The following is a 23,408-nucleotide window of genomic DNA, read 5'->3' on the forward strand; positions in this document are numbered from 1 at the left end:
CTTTTCAGGACATCTTTATCTCCATCAAAAAGTGCTGTGTATGTTGATAAAAGGGAGGATTGAGATCAATGGAACCAAAACACTCTGCTAGCTCCAAACACTCCTGAAGATCCTACAGCTAAGTTGTGTTAATAAACACCAGCCAGAAAGGGTGAGTTGAGAAATTATTTAAAACTGGTGTTTTGCTCTCCCAGCTAAAGGCAGCAGAATCCACCACGAACTTTGGGCAAGCAGAGAGGGAAGACCTGGAGGCCAGGGACAAGAATGAGAGGCAGGGACAGCTCCTGACCAGCTGTGAATGGGGAAGGAACCACAAGTCTTGTGAGAGAGGCACAACTAACTCTCCTGCCTATTTCTTCAGCAGTACCCAATGGCAAATTGAAACCATAAAATTAATGCATAACAGGTTGGTTGCATCAACATAGTAGCCTAGCATCAAACACAAAAAGCAGCATGTGCTTGCATGCTGGCAGTGCAATACTGAATTAACAATTTCTGTAACAATAAAGGAAGAGCAAAAACATATCCAAGCAACTTCCTTTGCAGGGTAGAGCATCAAAATCAGTGCAATGGTACAAAACTAGAGTGGAATGGATAACTCAGGAGGCTGCTAATAGCAAGAGCATTTCACCTTGAGAATGACCAGACTAACAAGTGAGTTATTAATGTCTTAAGACTCAATACAGTACTCCTCACCCCTTAAGAAAAGGTTTCTCATTTGATGTGCAGGGAGATGTTTCTGCCAAGCACAGCTCAAATCTTTCTCTGTGCTCTGATGGCTTTCTGGATGCCTGTAGGGCATTAACGTTTGCAAATAATTTCTATGAAAGGGAAGTCAACCACGCTTTGAAAATACATCTTTGGGATGAAAAATTAACAAGCCTTCTTTGTAGTTTCAGTGGGAGAAACACTAGGCTAAATTGGTTGCAGATTTAACTCTCTTTTTTCATTTGGAAGAGTCCTTCTAGCTCAAGTAGAAGAAAACAAGGCACTGCTTCTGAGCCTAAATCTCAGTCCAGGCCTGCCACTCTCCAAGCTATTGGTGAGAAGCAGATGGAGTTTCCACCAAAGGGGTGACTTCAGCATCCCAGAACAGATCCCCTGTAATCCAGGAGGAAGCAGCCAGTGACCTGCTGAGCCATTTAGACACTCACAAGTCTAAGATCAGATGGCATTCAGCCAAGAAAGCTGATGGGAGAGCTCGATATGTTGCTGTCCATCATTTATCATCTACTCCTGGCTAACCAGGGAAGTCTCAGACAAATGGAGTTGGCCAATGTGATGCCCATCCACAGGAAGGGCTGTAAGGAGGATCCAGGGAACTACAGGCCTCTCAGCCTGTCCCCAGTGCCTCCCAAGCTTATGGAACAGGTCATCTTCAATGTATTCATGTGGCACAGACAGGACAAATAAGTAATCACACCCAGATATCACAGAGGTGGGAAAGGCAGGTCCTGCCTGACCAACCTGATCTTCTTTTATCTCCAGAGGGCTCACCTAGAGTCTATGGATGTTGCTTACTTGGACTTAAGCAGATTTTGAGACTGTGTCCCATGGCACTCTTCTGGAAAACCTGATAGTCCATGGCTTGGACAGGTCCACTCTCTGCTGGGTTAAGAACTGGTTGGATGGACAAGTCCAGAGCGTGGAGGTGCATGGTGCCACATCAATTGTCAGATGGCTGCCAGTGGTATTCTCCAGGGCTCAGTACTGGGTCTCAGACCTGATCAATAGACTTAATTAAAGATCTGGACAAGAACATCAAGTACACCCACAGTGAATTCTTAGCCAAAACCAAGTTGGGTGGACTGTTGATCTGCTTTAGGGTAAGTAGGATCTGCAGAAGGATCTGGATCGCTGGGCTCAGCCCAAAGGTATGAGATTCAACAAAGCCAAGTGACAGGTCCTATACTTTGGCCACAACAATCCCATGCAGCACTGCAGGCAGGGGCAAGTGTGGTTGGAAAGGACCTGGTGGAAAAGGACCTGGAAGTGCTGATCAACAGCCAGCTGAACATGAGCCAGGGTGTGCCCCGGCAGCCAAGAATGGCACCCTGGCCTGTATCAGCAATAGTGTGGCCAGCAGAAGCAGGGATGTCATTGTGCCCCTATACATTGGCGAGCCCCTGCATTGGTGAGGTCACACCTCAGGTTCTGTGTACAGTTCTGGGACCCTCACTTCAGGAGGACAATGAGGTGCTGCAGCAGGCCTAGAGAAGGGCAAAGGAGCTGGTGAAGAGCTCTAGAGAGTGTCAAATGAGGAATGGCTGAGGGAGCTGGGGTTGTTTAGCCTGGAGGAAAGGAGACTCGGAAGGACCCTATCACTTTCTACAACTGCCTGAAAGGAGGTTGTAGCCAGGGAGGTACGGCATCTTCTCTCAGGCAACCACTGACAGAAAGAGAGTACATAGGTCACAAGCTGTGCCAGAGGAGGTTCAAGTTGTACATCAGGAGGAATGTCTTCACAGAAGTGGTTATTAAACATTGAAATGGACTTCCCAGCAAGGTTGTGGAGTCCCCATCCTTGAAGGTGTTCAAGAAATAAACGAACGTGGCACATAGTGCCATGGTCTAGTTCACAAAATGGTGATCTGTCAAAGGTTGGACTCGATGATCTCAGAGATCTTTTCCAACCTAAACGAAATGATTCTGTAATCTTATTGGCATTTTCATGGTCCAGAATTTCTATCATAAAGAGCAACCACAACCTTCCATCTGAAAATAAATTTAACTTTTGATTGATTATCATTAGCCATTACCGTGAGAGGAATCTCAAGACTCCTCTTTCCAGTTTACTGACCTTCAGTTACTAACTGGTTGTCAAGAGCAGGATTTTTTTTCCATGGAGAAGTTTTAAGAGAGGGTGTAATTAATCAAAGTGTTTGACTGCAAGAAAGTGCTAACACCCACGAAAGCTAATTTTTAAGAACTTGTAAAGCCTCATGCAGCTTCTAATAGTACTACAAAATCTATTTCATCAACAATTCTTCCCTGAGATTTTATCTCTGCTAAACCAGAACCTGAGGGACAGTCCTGGAGCCTGAGAGTGATGAGAGCAGACTGTGTTCAGCAACCACTACACATTTCCTAAAAAATCACCAGAATTCTAGAGAATATTTTTACCCTCTTTCATTAAGAAGAACATTGAGTTGTATCACTATGAAGTAGCAGTTGCCTGAATCTAGCTTTATTATTTGTTGTTTTTAGTCTTAACTTAGACTATGTATTTACCAGTTTACTCGTCAGTGCTTTGAAGGAGGGATAATCTACTGTTCCACATTCAAGCACTATGACAAACTAGCACAACAGACCTCTGTTCTGAGTTAGTCAAATGAAATTCTGTTAAAAAAATAGCAGGTGGTCAGTACAGGCGACAGAAATGTTAAAAAAAATTCAATTGACTTTTCTTCACTGGAGTTTAGGAGCAACTTCTGCCCTATGTAAACAGTAGCACAGTGTCTCCTGCCAGTGTTTACGGTGCCATAGTGACAAGACCTTGGCACAAGCAATTTTTTTTGTCAGGGGAATACTAGGCTGCTCACTTAGCCTTCCTGCAGGTACATGCAGTGTGTACTAATGTCAGAGAACAGGAGTGATTAATGAAAACCTGATCTAAAACACCTTACTACTTTACAGTAACAGTCCAAAATGCTGTAGCCATAACACAGTGTTAAGATGTGGTTGATTTAGCTGCTGCTGTGAAAGACTAAGTTTTATTTTGGTGCTTTTTAATAAGAGGGAAGGAAATGCCTCACATTGCTCAGCAATGATTCCTTTGGGCAATTAGGAACGACATCAACAGGCTAGAGGGAGGTTTGCCCAGAAAAAAATGAAGGGCACGGGCCAGAAAGCAACAGCAGACCCTTGGAGGTTTGAAAGTAACATGAAGGATACCCAGAGGCAAGACTGGGAAAATCTTAAATCAGGGAAAACAGCAATAGCTACATAAAACCCATGCTGTTTTCTGTTTTCAGGTTTACCAAAGCTTCTGCAACTGAGTAAGCCATATGAAAATCTTAGAAGGTTACAGATAAGACATGGAGTAAACTCAGCTGTATCTGTGTCACAACGAGCAATATGCTGCATTCCTAATGAGAAGATCCTGGATACATTTTGGAAGGGACTCAAGCTGCCAGGCTTTAAGCCAACACAATCTGTGGGTGGGTGCTGGATGCTTGCCTTGAAATTCTCTCCTTGCCAGCAAACCTATGGAGTAACAATGGCATCAGTTTTGGAGGGAGATTTCCTAGTGTTTAAAGCTAGAAGAGACCACAAGTTGATCTACTGTGGCCTCCTGCTGTTAAATTTCACTACTGCCCTTTCTATTGAGAATAACGATTTCAATTATAACAAAGCAATTGATTCTTCAGTCAACCAAGCTGTCTGCATGCTCCAAGACTACAAGCAGGAAGAAAGGCAGAACTCAAATCTTTGCAACCACAGGTGTGGTACAACCACACATTCCTTGTAGGTGATCCACATACCTATCTTAAGAGAAAATCAAGTTGATTTCCAGGTCTCAGCCAAGTGATCAGGAGAATAATTTTTTCCCCTGGCAGATGCAAATGTGATCAGCAGTTTCACATGGGATATAAGACTATGAGACACTACACAGGTATCTTGAAATGAGAATTCCCTCTACTATCTACTCTGAGATCTCTCACCTACAATTCTTTCCTGTCCTTGAGGAGGCAAAAAAAGGTGAAAACCACTCCCAGTATGCATTAATATCATTCCTAACCCCTGTGGGCAGCCGGATGAAGCCCTAGAGCATGAGACTTTATTTTAACATCAGGATATATTCCAGAAAGGAAACGGGGGGAAACAACAGGATGGAAAGATGAAGTACAAAAATATGGCACTGTCTCAACTGCAAATAAACCTGCCACTTTCTGCCTCTAGTACACTAGGCAGGAAATTCACAGGGTAGGCATTTTTGAAGATCACACTCAGAGGTAAAATCGCATTATAAATTCCCAATCTCTTATTCTAACCTTGCTTGCCCTTCAAAAAGCAGCAGCAGAAGAAATTTCTATCAAAGAAGTTAAAAGAAAGTAGACTAAGCCCACTGAAATAATAGCATGAGAAATAAACCAAACAGAAACCTGAAAAATGAGAGAACATACTAGGCTCATTGACAAATAGAAAAGCAAGCATTAATTTGAAAGTGGAAGATTGAGCCAGTTTATTCTGTGTTTGAGGAAATAAATATTAAAAATGAGACAACATTTTCAGGTGAACTAACCAGTGGAAGGAGAAGAAGAATAAGTAATGAATGAGGGGTAAGCAAGCATATTTTAGGGACAGAGAAGGATCAAGTACTATGTCAGCATGAGTTACCTAGAGATGAAAGATGAAAAACATGACTCATTCATCATTTGTGGAAGTATTTTCCAAGTATTTGGAAACAGACCCCATAGTTCCAGTATTTAGCAAATAAAGATTCAAACAGATAGACTGATGTTATCTTCCTAAAAGACTAACACCTACATTTTTTGAAACCCTCTGAGATATTTATGAGTAGCCAGGGGGTGCACTTGGAATTGTGAAATTTAATTAGTGAGTCACTACAGAATTATGAAGCGTAAATCAGGTCAAGTTCATTTTTATACAGTAACCGTTGGTCTTGATTCAGGCAAGGAACCAACATATCTGACCTAACTGATATTTCAAGGATATTTGCTTTTTAATCAGGTTCCATGTGGATTGGATTGCCAAACAATTCACTTCATTCATTAACAGCATTTTTAAGAAATGAGCCTGATTCTGTAGCTGCCATGTTAAAAAGCCCATCAGCTATCACCATTGGGAAAGCTTTTTATATAAAAAAAAAATGGGAGCATGGAGGCAGATACCTAAATCTGGAGGGTTTGTACTCATCCCTGGAGCTGATGAGGAGCAGACCACCAACAGGGCTCTATCCTCACCATTCATTGATGATTTACATCAAATCCTAGAACTTCACCATCCCTGGCACTGTACTTTCCAGGCAAGGCTCCCCTGCCACTTTCCAAAGGCGGCTGTTACACACAGACAACCAGAGCTGTGAAAGGCTTGGCCATTCTTCTCAAATCACACAGCATGAGTCTGGGTTTGTTCTGGAGAAGCAGTCATGGTTTCCCCGGTGGGGATGATGAGAATAAACTATCAGTGGATTTCAAAGATGTGCTTGCTTCTATCAAGGTCATGCTGAGTTCTGTTGCTAGTATCATTCCTACTAATGCAGTGACAGGATTTTTTCCTCAAATCCCTCCTCTGTTTCTAGCGCCTTTCATTGTGAAAAAAGTCCATGTGGTCATGGTCTTATCATCAGAAATACTCTGTGCCCATATTCCCTGTGCTCATCAATCTTTTCACCTCCCTCTACCAGTCTATCCCGGACCTGGTGATTCTGGCAGGTTCTGCCTCCCATTCTCTGCTCAGAGCAGAACAGCATTAAGGAAGGCACTCAGCTACTTGATTCTAACAAGCACACCATGCTTTACAAACCCAAGCAACAGAGTTTCCACATTGTAAGATTAAGTGGAAGCAGCATCTAATCACAGTGTGCTGTGATTGTCTAGCATCAAAAATGCTGGGATATGAAATACCTGATCAAGGCAAGGATTTATTTCAGCTTTTCATATGTGTCCATTTGAACCTCTTGTACCAAGTACAGAAAGTCAGAATGAAGTAACTGCTCTCAAAATCATAGCTCTTCAGTTTATTCATTTAATGGAACAGATGGTGGTTTCTATATGCCTATTTATTCCTCTTTTTTTCTTTTGTCCAAAAACATAGAAATTTTTTTCTTAGAATATTTTGTTTTTCTAAAGCCATAGTAATAGTGCTTGAGCTGCAGTCTAAAAATTAATCACTCAAGTTTTAAAATCATGTTAAACTTCATGATCCAAAGGAATTTGTCAAAAGCATAAGGCAGGGATCTCAGTATATAAACTGAATAAAATTCTACCAGAATCAAAAACCATCCAAACCCAAGAAAATACCGTTATTTTACACTAAGCTGTGAATAATTGAAGCTGATGTCTCTAGCTAAATAGCAGCAAGTATTTCTACAAAACCTGGAGGTCAATATGGTGTGCACCAAGAAGGTACTTGCTGAAAGCAAAACGGCAAAATACCATCCTTGTGGATTTAACAACTTTTGTGTAGTTATACTTCCCAGCCCAGCCCAATCACTGGGCTATTTCACAAGGCAGAGTTTCTGTGATCATTCTTCCAAAGATGCTCTTGATTTTCTGTTGATGACTATTTTACTTTCTGGCTACAAGGCATTGGCATGGGGCTCCTCTGTTTAGCTTCATAAGGTTACAGGAAGAATTTTTAAGTTTTTAAACCTACTTTCTAGCCCTTCCCCCTGAAAATGAAGACTTGAAAATAGTTTGCTTCAGACTAGTTTTGCAATCCAAGGTTATACATTAAACCCAACAAGTAAATGCTAGGCCTCAGCTAAGCTGGTACTGTCATCTTAAGTCTTGATAATCACTTCTCTCAAAAGAATGAGAAAATTATAAGCAATAGTCTCGAATTAGAAGGTAGACTCCACACATTGCTAAAGGAACACCATTCAAAAGCAACTTCTGCAAAGAATCCCCAAGGTATTGCCATGTGCAATCAGTAGGAGATGTGAGAATTATCTCAAAGCTATTAAAAAAATTGAAACAAATCACTTGAGAACCCCTGTTTTTAATGAAGACCTGTGGGGAGACTGTGTTCTATATTTTCAGTTCCTCTGAATATTTTTGTTACAGTGAAAACTAAAGGATGTACATTGCAGTTCAGCCTGTAGTGCACAAGCACATTCAAAGATGGCATTGCCAGTGAGATATGTAAAAGGTGCTTTATATTCCCCAAACTCGTCTTAGGGCTCATCCATCCCTCTTAAGAGTGGTGGGGAAAGATACTGTCCACTGGTTGACCAAACACACACTCACAGGTGAAACAAGCAGGTAGTAGCTTAGGTAAAGGCAGTGTATTCCGAATTTCTAAAGTCACAAGGGATCATCTTGTCTCCAACAGGACATAGAAACCCAACAGTGAGCCAACACCAGCAATACAGGCACAGACAATAATAAGAATACTGCTATGCTGCCTTATACTGCAGACTTACTCTTTGTGGGAGCTGTGCAGCCCAGATATGGTAAAGACAGGAGGAGCACACTCTTGACCTTCTGACTGCCAGCTCTAAGCTTAGAGAAGGAAGCTTAGAGGATGTTTTCCAGTTTTATTCCAGTGTGTTTTTAGTTGGTTAGCATTTCCATTTCCCCTACACCATTATTTGGTGCTTTCTCCAGCTTCATCAGGTAGAGAGATCATGTTGTTAAGAGGCAGATAACTTTTTCATGAGCAATTCTGGTGAAAATGGCTTCAAAGGCAGAGCACTGAGAAGAGAGGTTTGATACCTTGGGCCTCAAACTGAATCCACTTAATGGCTCTGCAAGAGGCTTTCAGCATGATTTAATCCCTCTACTGACCCCCTTTAGAACCCAGCTAATGTACTTCTCAGCCTTGTGAGGACAATGTCAGGACTAAGCCTGTAGTGCTACAGATACTCAGATTTGATGGGGAGCTTTAGCAACTTCCATAATGAGTGACAGTGGGCAGTATAGTACATGCACTTATCTCTTTACAGGTATGATATTAATAAAAAGCAAAATAAAACTCATTATCCCTTGGGATCCATTCTGAATCTTAAATGATTGATTCTGGCTTCCCATAATTTCAGTACACAGAGTCTAAACATGTTCCATGGAGTTTAGTAGTTATAAAGTATAATCATTAAACACCAGCAGCAAATACTGCAAAAAGGAGTGAAAAAAAAATAAAACCCTCAGAAATCTAAGCTTGCCCATAAAAATGGGCAAGCCACCCCATCCCTCCCCCACTCCAGTCTGGAAACTTCTGGACTTTGTTCTCCCTTTCCAAACTGAATTAAATTGCAAGTGACCTGACTACTTTCTGCCTCTTAACCTTTAATGTTATTTCCCCTTGGCTGGCAATAGTCAGATCGCAGTCCCAGCAGCGTACCCCACTAAACCAGACAAATAATGACACCGCATCAGCTATTTTGGTGAGGGCAGTGGGGTAACAGGGCTGCACACCCCCGTGCTCATCGCTTCCTTGCTTCCTGGCACACAAGGGATGCAGCCGGCAGAATGCCATCTGCCGGGCCCCCAGCAGCGCCAGCCCCTGCTGCTCCCTCCCCGAGACACCGGCGTCCTGCAAGGAGCCAGTGCTTGCTCTTTTCATCACAGCCAGCTTGTACATCCAGCAAGCCTCCTCTCAGGGGCAACTCGGCTTGGGCTTAGTGCCTGCCTCAGAGGAACAGCAAGTTTGGGGACACTGGTTGGTTTTGTTTCTTGAAAGGAGTAACTAATTATGGTAATTAGTTTTCCAAGGGCTGCCACGTTTTCCAAACAGTTAAATAAAAGTGAGATATTAATATATGGTGACTCACCACCTCATAGGACCACTCCGCAGAGAAGAAAGTAACAATGTTGAGCTTTGAGAGTTTTCAGTCCTAGACTTCCAGTTAAAGAAGAAAGCTACATAGTGTCTTGTTCTATAAATTTATTTTATTCCTAGCGACTGAATGTGCAGAAAGATTCTTCAGCATGTTCAGGTCTTTTGTTGAGGATTTGGAATGGCTGGAGCATTAAACAGTCATTTACTCCAGCTAAGAAAAACTCCAAACAAAAACTCTAAAGAGTTCTAGCCAAAAAGACAGAAAGCAGTTTTTGGTGGCCCTCACTACCCAACACCTGACATTCAGAAGTTTTACCTGCCTCTGCACTCACTATTGGGGCAGCTCAAGCTGAAGGCTTTCTGAAACAAAGAACTTCGCAATAAAATTAAAATTGTAACAGTAAAGAGGAACTATAGAAACAAGTCTTGTCAATTGAGAGATTTCCTTCTCACTCCTTTGTTTGAAAGCTGAGTCTTATCTACTCCATAAAGGGGCTCCAGTATGGTTGGGGATATTTTCGTTTTTCACATGTAACTCCAAGGAAAAAGAATAAAAAAGCCTTGGGGGAGAGGGGGGGGAGAGATTTTTCTGAAGTTTCACTATATCAATGTTTGCAAATTATCTGAATCAAATGACAGAGGCATAAAAAATAAGAAGGCTCTTATATTATCTATTGATTATTTAAAACCTCTGGCATGTTACTACACAAATCTGAAGAAGTTCAAGCCCCTACCTACAGATGGGGTATCTTCGAGGATAGAAGACAATCTCCATGCTACATGCACATGACAGCAACTCCTGCAGAAACAGCCTGCTCAGGGACATTCACCCGAGCCCTGTTGCCACCTGGCACTGACTGGTGGGGGAGTGCTCAAATGGTAGTGCTCCCAGCATGTGCTGCACAGCCCACCTGGGGAAAAAGCAAGCACTGCACAGTATTTGTCACTGGAAGTTCTAGCCAGCATGAAGAAACACAGCGTTATTACTGCTGCAGTATCCAAAATACAGATACTCATGACCTGTGAACAAAATTATCCCAGGTAACACTAGTGCAATATCCTAGAAGGTGGGGAATGAACCACTGTCCTCATCTGAAGACTGGGAAGAAAGCAAATTCCCTATATAAATTATTATATATCTTTCCTACTTACTGCCTTCCACCTCGAGGATGCCCAGCTGACTCTAGATGACAATGTGCATTACTTGTGTCTTTAGTATATAAATAAGAATGTTGTGTTGCTCCTGGTATTTGGGTAGACGCTTCCTATACACATCCCTATATATCAATAGACACTGGTCCTTCAGTAAAGCACCCTGGCACTAGAAATCATATCTAACACCCACCCAGAACTGGATTGGTCAAATATACCATTGGCTGCTACCACATCATCACTATTGGCCCAGGGCCACATTGAGGAGGGTTAAAACTCTCTCTTTCTTGCTTTCAGTTCAGTGAATTTCATACTAAAGTCACTTGCTATTTTTCTTTTAGTTTTACAGAAGGCTTTTCACTGGTTCTGCTCCAAACATTGAGTCCATAGCTCAGGAAGGACAGATAAGTTCTTTAAAACAAGACACAAAACTTAGGCACCAAAGAACTATGTCATTTCAGAAATTAGACAAGTGGCATGAAGCAGAATTTTCTTTAGTGCTTGCCCATTACCATACTTACGTCTACTTCATATTTATTTACTGCCTACTATGAGAACTACTGGTGAGTTCTATATAATAATTCTGAAGACAAATTAGGCTACCACAGGGGCAGCATGCTAATCGGTTTCATACCCTCATAAACTGGAATAATTTCCCAGTAAAATTTTTCAGAACAAAACCAATGACAAGCTTTGTTCACAACATATTAGTCTGTCTGCAAATTTAATTACTTCCCTAATATTATTTAAAATTCGGACAAATAAACTAAAAAACAAAAGAATTGTGTGAGAAAATAACCTGTTATTTATGAAGACAGTTAAGTGTGCAATTACTTTTTTCCACTGATGGAACAAAACACAAATCAGCCCTGGGATCACCAGACCATCACATGGGTGAGCAGAGCTCACTCACAGAGGTTGCAGTAGTGTCATACCAAAGGGAAACAGATGGACTTTAGTCTCTTTAGTTCAACAGAAAGAAAGCAGATTTTAACCTGTGCACAAGAGATTCCTGAGCCATTAAGCTGTGGTTCAAATAGGAAAAACACCCAAGGCAACAATAAACGGGAGTTTACAATTAAAAAGGCCAATTTCAAACTGTGCAGGAACTGCTTTTTCATAAGAAAGTACACAGAAATACAATGCCAGGGGCCTGCAGCTGCATGCAATCCTGCAGACACCACGTATACAGCCCCATTGCCCAGTGCCTCCTTCACAGATGGAACCAAAACATTTCTGTTATGATGTCGAGTTTTGCTGCAGTTTTAAAGCTGTTTCATGCTTTGAAAATATGGTTCCATTTGCCCCATAAGAAGCAGAACTAGAAAAGCAGAGAAGTCTTTTGGCCTTCATCAGTTATGAATCACCTATATGTGACAGGCTGTTACTGGAATCATGACAATGCACTTTGCACAACAAACTGGACTTACACTCCACAGAGCAGCCAAGGTCATGCTCACCCTTTGTGCACATGGGGACCCTTAAGGTCAGCAGGAATGACACCTGCACTGCCAGTTGGACTTCTGCCTGAAAGACATGCTGAACTAGGATGTGAAGCCATAATAAACCTTTTTATAAGTCCATCTTTTATGCATCATACAGCGGCCAAAATGCACGTGCTTTACACACACATACTCATCAAAGGCATGGTATATTAAGATGTGTCTATGCTGCTGAATCTAGCAATTTCATTTGTTCTCTTCTATTGATATTTTTTCATATGACACTTTCCCACTTGGTCTCTAGATGCTGATCTCCCTTTGGAAAACTACATTTTATTGTTTATTAGATTCCCTCCATCAACAATAAAAAGTAAAATCATAATCTGTCTTCCATCCCCCTCTAGGATGAGCCTCATAGAAAGACACAGACTTTTTACAAGAAGTGTTTCTAAAGGAAGTTAGAATGACAGGCAATCTTTAGTCAAACATCACATGCTATGGTTTTGGGGAAAATAAAAATAAAGGAAGATTCATGAGAAACAGCATTTTTGTTAGTAATTCTACTTTACCACAGTCCCTAACTCAACCCAGGACTGTCCTACACAACCACAGCAGAGACAGTGTGGGAAGAGAGGGAAGTAACTGTGCCATTTAGCATTGTATCATGTTAAGTTCTCCTTCCAAGGGTCTCTGCTAACTGGGTAGATGAAACTCTCATTTCCCCTCTGCTCCTCCTAGTGCAACATGTTTGCCCAGTGGAGCCCTCCTTGCTGATCCGCCTTTCAACAGAACCAGGAAATTATCATTCACTGTGAAACAACAATCTTGGTACCTTCAGCATTGCTAATAACCACCTAAACAATACACATTTGCTAATTGTCCACCTACCAGTGGGTACTCTTTGATGTGCTACTATGAACACAAGCATCATGAATCACAGACCACGAATCCTAGTCTCAAATTGGTTCCTCAGCAGCATCAGTTTTCCCCCACTCCAGTTATCTCCTACACACCATCCTTTGCTGCTACAATTCAGGGCTATAGCCAGTATCTTCTACTGTTTGCATTTTGTGTGGGGAAGGAGAAGGAGCTGGTGAAGAGAGTGCAGAAGGGCAAGTTTTCTCTCCACTAATTAAGTGCACGGGGCTTGCAGTAACAGTAAGGGATGGACATGTGGGTGGAAGGTATGCACTGCCCTCATTTTCCAGATTCTTCCTTTTCTTTGATTTTGTGTCAGCAACGCTGCATGTACATCAGCTTTTGATTTTTATGTCTTTGTGGCTTAGGGCCATCAGGGTTGCTATATACACACAAACATACAACATAGCTGTTTCACAACATAGATTTTTGTGCATTAATGCTGCAAAAGATTTGCCATCAGAAAGCGTTACTGAAGATGAGAACACCAGTTCTAGAAACAGATTGATACAAAGAAGCGTGAAATAAAACACAAAGAGAAGGAAGAATGGGAACATGAGGAGAAAGGGAATACCAGATTCTTTTGCGGATTAAACAAAAGGACTGCTCAGATGTATTTGTCCAAATTGTTTTCTGATGTAACTTCATAGGCTTCAAAGGAGAAGTGAGAATGAAAGTATCTGCTCTTGAAATGTATCATCTGTTCACCAGACTCGTGTAGGTGGGCAGGTTACCTTTAAAAGATAAATTGAAAATTTTATAAAAAACTAAACTGCTGGATGCAGCTCACTGAAGATCAGTTTGTCTACATCAATCTTATCTTCTCATAAATGAGTCACTAGAAATGGGACTAGAAACTAATTCCAAAAATTCAGGCATGCTTTTAAAAAACCCCATAAAGTTTATTTAAGTAAGTCAGACTTATGCCTGCAGCACAGGGCTGACCTTGCAAATTAGTTAACTTTCCTGTGATGTCACTTATTGTAACAAACAGAAGTGACCAGAACCGGGGAGGGGGAACCAAAAGTAGTGAACCCAGTCTCAGATGTCACCTCCTCTCATTTGTCTTCATGAGAAAAGGTATACTAGTCACTGGATTCTACTCGTTTTTTCCTATACCCAGGCTCTCTCCTGATTTCCTACTCCTGAAGAACCTGACTGAAGCTCACAAAGATGAACAAATAGGCGCTATAAGGACTGTCACTACAAATTTTTGTTTGTTCAAGAGGTCTGTCTTATAGAAGGAAGACCAGAGCAAACGTAACAACTTGGGCTACATAGCCTGAGATTCGGATTGCTTTTCATTTAGTTTCCACATTGCATGTGACAATGAAAGGTTGTGACATTCTAAGTGGTTCCAGACTCTATCAGGCTGTCCACAATGAATTAAAACACAATAAAATCCAGATGCTTTCTCAAGTAAACACTTCCTTTCTCAGCTAAGCAAACCAAATGCAAAGGATACTGCTGAAGGTTTTCTTCTAGCATGTTTATTTTATATAAAGGTATCTTATACTTCACTGACAGTTAAGTGTTCTCTTCTTCCAACACAGTGAAGTCCCTGGCACTCTTTTCCTGTGTTTCCGGTGATGGAAGCCAAAGCCTTGAGAAAATCTCTCAATTACATGAATGATTTCAATTTCCTTCTAGATATTTAATGAAGGCTACATCTAAAATAACACTGACAAGTTAAATTGGCTCCTGGAGTATAGTTTGCAATAAACTGAAGTAAAATAAAAATATTAATTATTGAACAAAATATAAAAATTCAACTTTCAAAGCACAGAATTTGTGTCCCAAACAAGGAACATGTAATTGTTTACAAGTAAAAGAAAAACATACCTATTTTTAATAGAGGACTGAAAGAAACAAAAATTAATAAACCCACAAAATAAATTCATTGTGTTAAACCATTGTTGTCATCCTCTAAAACATTGTTCATAACACAGGTAAGGACTTTCAAATGAAGTATTACTATTACCCTTAAGGAGGACTGTGTTCTTGACAAGCACTTCAAATAAGAGATTCTAACTGCAGTGCCTTGCAGTTTTCTTAAAAATCAAATCCAAACAGTCACCTCCAGGTCCTAGCCTGCACATGAACACAGCCCATAGATGCTACCTTTAGTCCTTTCTTTTCTGTTTGTGAGGATACTTCTATTTTCACTGTCCTTTTAGTTCTCCTGGGTTATAATGAAGAAAATAAAGATGGTGCCTATTTGCGCAGCCAGTCTCGTTCCATTAAAGCCCAGCAGCACAGCAGACAGACACATCCTGCCTTTAGTAGCAACAACAGGGAATCTGTTTGTCAGGAGACAGGGACTTCATTCCTCTTACATGTGGCTTTCTACAGATTCATCCCAGGCCCTCTCTGACCTTCAGCAGTGGCAACGTGGAAGGCAAGACTACTAGAGCAAATTTATTCTGAAATAATGAAGTGAAATAATGAAGTTCTTGTAAGGACTGTACAAGCCATTACTTGATCCAGAAGAAGCTCTGAGAGATTAAACAATTCTATAGGTACTCATCCTCCAATATAAGAATGTATTTTCAATCTTAAAAGATTGCAGGAAGTTTGTTATTGTTTTGTTGTTGTTGTTTTAGGTTTTTTGTTTTTTTTTTTAATACAGGATCTTTAGTTGATATATATCAATCTGCCTAAGAGGAAAACTGACCTCTCCTTGTGCCCCTACCAAATCCTATCTCTAATCTTGTCATTTTAAAAGCAACAAGGGATTTCAATATAAATTGATAAAAAGTATCCAACTGTATTTAATATAAAGCACGTACTCCTACAACACTCACAGGGTAATCTTGGAAACCAAGCAAAGCTTTCTTTTTTACGGGACTTTTTTCCCCTTTGGAGAAAACAAAGAAAAGAAAAAAAAAGAAGCAGGAAAACATGAAAACCAGTAATAACAAACAAGTGGAACGAGGTAATCCTTGGCAACAACTGAAATTATGACTGTAGCCTTTGCTCCATGCTTTAAGATGTTAGAAGAGCTGAAAATATTTTTGCATGCTAAAACCTGATATCACAGTCCCGTGCTTTTTTCTGATGTAGGTGCCATTGCTCCCACTACAAGCTGATCACTTCCTCACACCCATCTTACTTTCTCTAGCTTTGGGTAGCATTGACACACGTTTTTGTCCTCCCTTCCATCTCTTTGAGTTCACAGTAACTCCACTGACACTGGTGGAAGCGTGCTGGATGTTTACCTCTCATGGAGGTAACAGTCCCACTATGTCTTTAGAGTAAGGAGATTTTCAGATTATTTTAGTTGTTTGACCATCTTAGTTCTGAGAAAAGGGGTTAGCAGTCTAGCAAACTGTTGCAAACACAGCCTCAATTTATCACGAGTTCTGATAAATTGATTTGGAAAGCCTTGAAAAAACTCCTTGAAAGGAAAAAAGGGGTGAAGCATTCTTTAAAGATGGCTTAGACAGAAAGAATCTAAATTTCTTCTGACCAGGCCACTTCACAGAGATTTACTTGATAAAAGCAACATGTCGATTTATTCAACTCTTTCCCCTGCTGCCCAAGCTGTGAAATGCAGGCAGATGATGCAATCCTGCCGAGAGACAAGGAAAGGAGAGGCAGGGAAATACAAGCAAAAAGGAAAAAAAAAAATAAAGCCAGCAAACATTCAAGAGACTATTTCACAGCGTAGGATATTGCTGGCATGGCCGAAGTTACGTAAGCTGTTCCTGAAGGGACGGCAGGAGCTCCTGAGCTCACGGCACTGCTGGCAGGGCTGGAACCGGGGTGTGCCAGACCCCTCCGGAGCTCAGAGCCCACCCTGACAAGGCTTCCCCCGCCTTCAGCCCAGGCAGCAGAAGCATCCGGAAACAGACTGACAGGCTTAAAAACCAAGCAAAGCTGTCATCACCATTTGTGTTTATTAAAACTGGTATCAAAGCCAACACTGGTGATTCTCCTAACTAAAGATTAGCAGAAAGTCTTTTGTTCCAGCGTCTGAATGCATCAAACGTGCTTGCCCTTTCAAAACAAAACACAACAAAACAAGCAGAGGCAGGAATCACAGTCTCTTCTCAAACTGTGCGTGCTCTTTACAATTTCTGTATAATATCTTTTCAGGATTAAATCACTGAAATTTACTTGAACTCAAGATCACTCTTTCTTTTTATAAATGAGATATTAATTATACAATGCTAATTTGCACACAAAATAACATTAAATTCAGTTAACAAAATCGAAGCATTAAATTACTTTATAACAAGATGGGTTCATTTTTCAATGTAAGAAATTATTTTAATATAAAATATGTATCTATTAGCTACACAAAGTGACATGAATTTCCCTGCAAAGTCTGGAGAGGCTTGCTTTATTTCAGTGTGGCTTTGAACTCAACAATATCTAGGGTATTGCTAAATTCCCCCACTTCTCCCATTCTCATTGTATTGCAACATGAGTCTCATGATATTTAGCCTCTTGGAAAAATTCACTGTGTTCTGCTTTGAAAGAAACGGCTTAGGACACTGAGTTTTCATTTACATGATTTTAAGAAAAAGCTACATTCATTTTTTTTATCACCAGAGATTTACTTAAAATTTGTAGTAGTCGGATCCTTTAAAAACCAAATGATAAACAGGAATAAAATATCCAACCTCCATTAAAAAAAAAAAAAAAAACAAACCACCAAAAAAATCCATGAAGTTCTCTATAGTGCAAGAATAATGAGGATCCACATCATCCAGTTATTTTCAATTTCAGACAAGTACATTTATTTTAAAACTATAGTGTCTTCCTAGGTTTCATCTTGCTTGTCACAGCCAATTAGTCAAGGAAAATGATACACAAGGGCAGTACATCATGAAAAATCAAACAGTGGCTATAATGGTATATATAACAGTATAACAGAAACACAAAAATATAGAGATATCAATTATTCCTTCTCACAGCTTCATACACTCATACAATCTTCCCTCTTGGTAGATATCTGAGCTGTACTGAGCAATGGCTAGATGTACAATACAGCAGCCTGCAGCAGGAAGTGAAGAAGAACTTGGTCAGATGAAAAAGCAAAGGAAAGTAAGGTAGAGGGACCACAGTGCTCAGTGACATTCTTGCCTTAGAGCTTCAGGCCAAAAGATCATGACCAAACACATAGGTATGTCCTAGGTTATCTGAGAATACATTTTAATGTCAGCCATGGACAAACACTTTTTTTTTAGCGTATATCTTGCGACAGAAGAGACGGCCCAGAATCCTCAAAGGTCAAATCAGCAGAGGAGGTGATTCAGGAGGGCACTGGTACAGATGTTCCAATTTTACTGCCTACTTCAGTCCTCTCCAAGCTTCCCCACCATGACTGCTTCTTAACAATATTTATCATGCATAGCAAAAAGCTTGCACTGATGAAACACCAGCTGAAGGTATCAGCTCTAACTTTGCACAACACATAAACACAGTGGGCTTCATGTCTGCTCTCTGAACAGACCTAATGACCAACATCCAGGCAGTCTGACTGGTAGGTGGCCCAAGTATCTTGAGGAACACCATCTGTGTTATATCCTATTCAAGAGGAATCAAATCAACAAATAAAATAAGTAATGGTCCCTCAAGAGAATGTCTGGTAGTGGTTGGACAGGGGGAAAGTGACTGCTCTACCTGCACATGATTTGGGCTCTCTATTGCATCAGCGTTTTTTAGACATTTCTAACCCTTTTTGAAATTAGTACAACCAGAACAACGAACCAGAACTGAACAGTCAGACCTGAAAGCCTATGCCTAGACTTCTGAAATGCTTTTCAGATTTGGAAAGACCAGCCCTGCTGAATCCATCTCCAGACATGGCATAAACACTGTAAATTGCTAGCTACCACCCTGTGACAGAAGCATTCATCATATCATCACTTTGCAGCAATTCCAAAAGTCTTTGGCACTGAAATGGCAGACACAACCTTAATTGACCCTGGCCTAACCTCTGCCACCTCTGACAGCACCAGAAATGAAATAGCTTTTGATTGGTGCACTGTCTGACTTGCAAACTTGAAGCAGGAATTCTGTTCCTCTGCTGAGTCAGAGGGCACTGTGCACCCAGCCCGGGTCCTCCAGTAGTCAGGAAGCTGGTATAGTGGTATAGTGGCAAGGACCTCTGAAGAGGAGATGCTGGCTATACACTTGCTCATCCTCTCCTTGGAGGGTAACTAATCCCCTCTCCCTGTTACCTACGTGTTTGAGCTGTGTCTCAAAACATTGACAAACCACTCCAGGATGGGCCATATCAATGAGAGAGCACTGCTACAAGATTGAGTATTTCAGGTTCTCCCAAAACCCATGTCAAAAGTTAATACTGCCCAAATCAAAAGGCTTGTGTTGCTCCCTACCTTAGGTTAAGACCTCTCCTACTTCTCAGTCATATTAAGACCAATTCTCATTCAAGCATCCTCAAATATCGACTACAACCCAGACACCAGAGGGTAGCTTCAAGAGAGAATATGCTGCAGTTCTTGGGCAGTTCTGAGAACTTTACATCTATTAGTCTACAGCTAATAGATGTCTACAGCTGTCCCCAGAAACACATAAATCTGCCACTGATTGCATTGCTGCCAGCAGGGTGTCACTGATGGACAAACAGAAATTTGGCCACAAACGTCCTGTCTCTCTCCCTCCCCTTGCACCATTCTGAAGCAGGATATGTAGGATAGTTCCCACTTATTACAGGATACTGTCTGAGGCTGCTAGTGAATGTTTTTAATAATAGGAATAAGGAAAAAAAACTAAAATAAAAGCAGTCTAAACAAAAGAGTTGCTTGATATTGCATGTCAAACCAAGGGAGAGAGACTTAAAGAAGTTAAATCCAGAATCATTTCTGCTGTTCTTTTTCAGGCCTACCACTCTCAAAGGTATACAACACACAGCACTGCAGAATATTTAGACTAAAACTAAAAAATATAGCCTTACAGACCTGCAAAACATGGACCCATGCATTTCTCCATGTTTTTTAGACTGAGATTAAACCTTCAGTCTTACTTAAATAAACAAAGAAGCAAATATTTAACATTTTTCTTTTGCGACACAGCCTCAGAAATATAGATGGATCACTGGTGGTGAATGGTATGGCTGTTGAGCCCAGTTGTCCCAGTGTCTTGGAGATTGGGACACCCTTGAATGGGCACTGTTGCATGTGGACAAAATCCCAATACTGCCACAACAATTGCAGGTAATGTAGTTCAAACCAACATGTCTCCACAGCTGAGAAAAACAGCTTATTGCCAAGGATTTACGTAACAGGTGTAAACAGCCGAGGAAATACTCTGGCAAGCCTACAGACTCAGCCCAAAATCCATCACCAAGACAATAAAAACAAAGAAAATAAATAGGGGGGGAAAAATCCAGCAATTCTACAAACACACTGACTGCAATGTTAAACAAACATCCCAAATTACTTTGTGAATTGCCAAGTCCTGTACTACTAGGTTTCCTCCTGCACAGTGTCAGTATTGCGATCTCAGGTCTGGTTAGGATCACCGCTGTGAAAAATAAAACTTGTGGGATAGGCCACACAGTTTCTTTGAACAATACATCATCTTTGTACTGGTTTGAACAGCATCAAAAGTGCATAGAGAATTCAACAGGGAAATTTCTGCCTCTCTCAAAAGTCAATGACGAAAATTTCACTTGTGTCAGCACCATCAGGTTTTAACCATGACCTTGCGTTACGCTCGTTAAAATGTTAAAAATATGGATCTTGGATAAAGCAAGCAATACATGCATCAACAAGACAAAAAACATCCTCAGTTTAGGAAAACTTTCCTTTGGAAATGGCAATATTTGTACATTGAAATGATGCTGTCCTCTATTCCCAACACTGACTTTGTACCAGTCATTGCAGTTTTCTACGTATCAGTGACCACAGTGGTAACGGGGAGGCAAAACCATCTCCACAAGCACTTTGTTTTTAAACCTTTTCCAAACTGAATGGAGAGGAAAAGTTTTATCCAGAGCTATAATATGATTTTGTTAAGCGTTGACACCGAGTTTAATGACCAGCAAAACTTTTCTACTTCCACTGAATTCTTTTTCTTTCCTTTTGTTTTACAGCCTGCTGAAACACTGATAGTCCACATCTGGTTAGCATCTGGCTCAAGACAGACACCAAATAGAAAAGCCCATGTTTGGGATGAAAGAGGCAGGCATACACTGCACAGGGCAGAAGCACCATTTAATGCTTTTCTGCACAGCAGCAGTGGGGTCTGTGTGGGGGATAGGACTGGGGAGGGGAAGTGTGCTGCAATTTTGGGGACACTGTTCTGCTTTCTGAACCCCAAACAGTTCAAATTTAGTTTTCTTGATCCTTCTTTTCTCTCAACAGAGACTGTGTCTAATAAAAGCAATGAAATACACAGTAAAGATCCAGCTGTTTCAAATGCTTCCAACAGCAAATGCATAATGTTTATATAGGGAGAGCAAGAAACGAATTCTGCAGGGATAGGTTCATCATACAGAACAGCCCAGAAGGACCCTCAGTGCCACAAACCAGGGACGGCAGAAAACCAGTGGTACTATGTAGACAGCACTGGCAAAAAATGGAAATAACCATTATATAGGCATGCTATTCAGAGGGACGTCCAGTAATGGTGAATACACCAGTGGAAAAAATAAACAGAGGTCAACAGAGGCTACAAATGAGGACAGAAATTATGCTTTGCATTAAAACCAGTGAGAAAAGCAGTATTAAGTGGTATTTCAGAAATATTCGTTTCTCCTTCATTATCAACACAAGCTCCTTAAGCATCACCATGATGAGTTTACTTGTTGCAACAACAGATGAATAATTACTTAATGCTGTAATGGATTGTATTCAATCTCTTTGAAATGTGATGAGTCTAACAGCAACCTGGCATATAGAAAAAGCATAAAAAAATTCAACATAATTAGCCTTATTGACAGAATAAAGCATCAGAAACAAAGGCAACCTCCTCCTTAAACATGGACACAAATTACCCCCTGAATACAAGCACGTGCTATCCATCTGAAGCGGGGAAAAAAGCTATCTTAGAGACTGTTCCTGTAAGAAAAGGATGTAAAACTGAAAAAACTGAGAGGAAAAAAAAAAACAAAGAAGCTGAAGCAAGCCCCAGAGAGGCAGACGAGCAGAGGGAGCATGGCATGACTAAGCACTGGGCTCACCTACCCCACCCCCTCAAGCAGCATTTTGTTTTCCATTTAAATAAGACCTATTTTGTGGCTTCTGTCCCATCCCTTCCCCCCACCCCCATAAGTGCAGCAGTAGAGGATTCTGCATATTCTTTGTTGACATACACATGCAGGGCAGAGCTACAGATATACAACTCACACCATCATTTGCTTATCCTCATTAGTACAGCCTGCTTCGCCTTGAAATTTTGCTCAACTATTTGAGTCCAAGAAAAAAAACTAAATTATTTGGTAACTGCAGAAAAGATGCTCAGCAATTTGAAAATGACAATCAATTGAAAATGTTTCATAGCCATTATGCTAATGATGTTAGTGTCAGGGGGAACCTTCAATGTCGGAAATGTAGGCCCTGCATTAAAGAACCAAATGCAGATAAATAATTCCTAATGTGCTTAGAAATGGTACTCATGATTTTAACACTTCTACTGAAACCATTTTCCCCTAGGATGTGATTACAGGCACTTGAGGAACAAATATGTGGTCTTAAGACATAACATCTCAAACCTGTCTACTGCTTTACAATGAAACATGTTGCACTGTATTCACTATTTTCCATTGTACCTGCTTACTGTGATCCTGTTAACATCACCTTCTTCACAAAGAAACAGACAATAAAATGAATTGCAAGAACAAAAAAATCCTGTTACAAAAGAAGTGCATTTGTAAGAAAATTCAATATTCTGCCCATGAAGACAAGAACTGGGTCAGAGTTTCTACCAAAGCTATACTTGTCAAAGCTATGTTACAAATATACAGCTATAAAATGAATTAGGCAATCAAAAGAGACAAGATCTAAACTTTGTTATCCTTGTTTCACTCTACAGTAGAGAGAATAATGAAGGACGAGATAGATGCTATTGAATAAGGGACGCATCATCTTCTCCCACATTATTCTTCATCATGACATACCACGAGCAGAGATTAAATAGAAGCCCAGATAAGTTCAAATGATACAGCTATCAAACTCAGGTGCTTCTAATAAGCCCTTCACATAGGCACTTGGACTATTAAAAAGAGATAATGCAAAGACCTGTGAAATGGATGAGAGAAGAGAGACAAAGAAAAGGAACTAATCTGAATCTCTCAACAGGAAACCACAGGGCAATGGGAACAAAAAGGAAGAGGCAGCACTGTGTTTAATTTTTTCTTCTCCTGGTCAGCAATGCACATAAGAATAGATTTATCTCTCCTTTATACCTATGTAAATGATAAGGTACTCCACAGAAGACCATAAAGTTACATCAGTA

General features: G+C 40.6%; 1 protein-coding gene across 2 annotated transcripts in view; it reads right to left on the reverse strand.

The window, feature by feature from the left end:
• The window catches only part of PDE10A (phosphodiesterase 10A), a 344,241-nt gene that overhangs the window by 182,739 nt on the left and 138,094 nt on the right, over window positions 1-23,408 (reverse strand). The window lies entirely within an intron of this gene.

The sequence above is a fragment of the Molothrus ater genome, chromosome 3, assembly GCF_012460135.2.
Source record: "Molothrus ater isolate BHLD 08-10-18 breed brown headed cowbird chromosome 3, BPBGC_Mater_1.1, whole genome shotgun sequence".
In the NCBI taxonomy this organism is placed as follows: Eukaryota; Metazoa; Chordata; class Aves; order Passeriformes; family Icteridae; genus Molothrus; species Molothrus ater.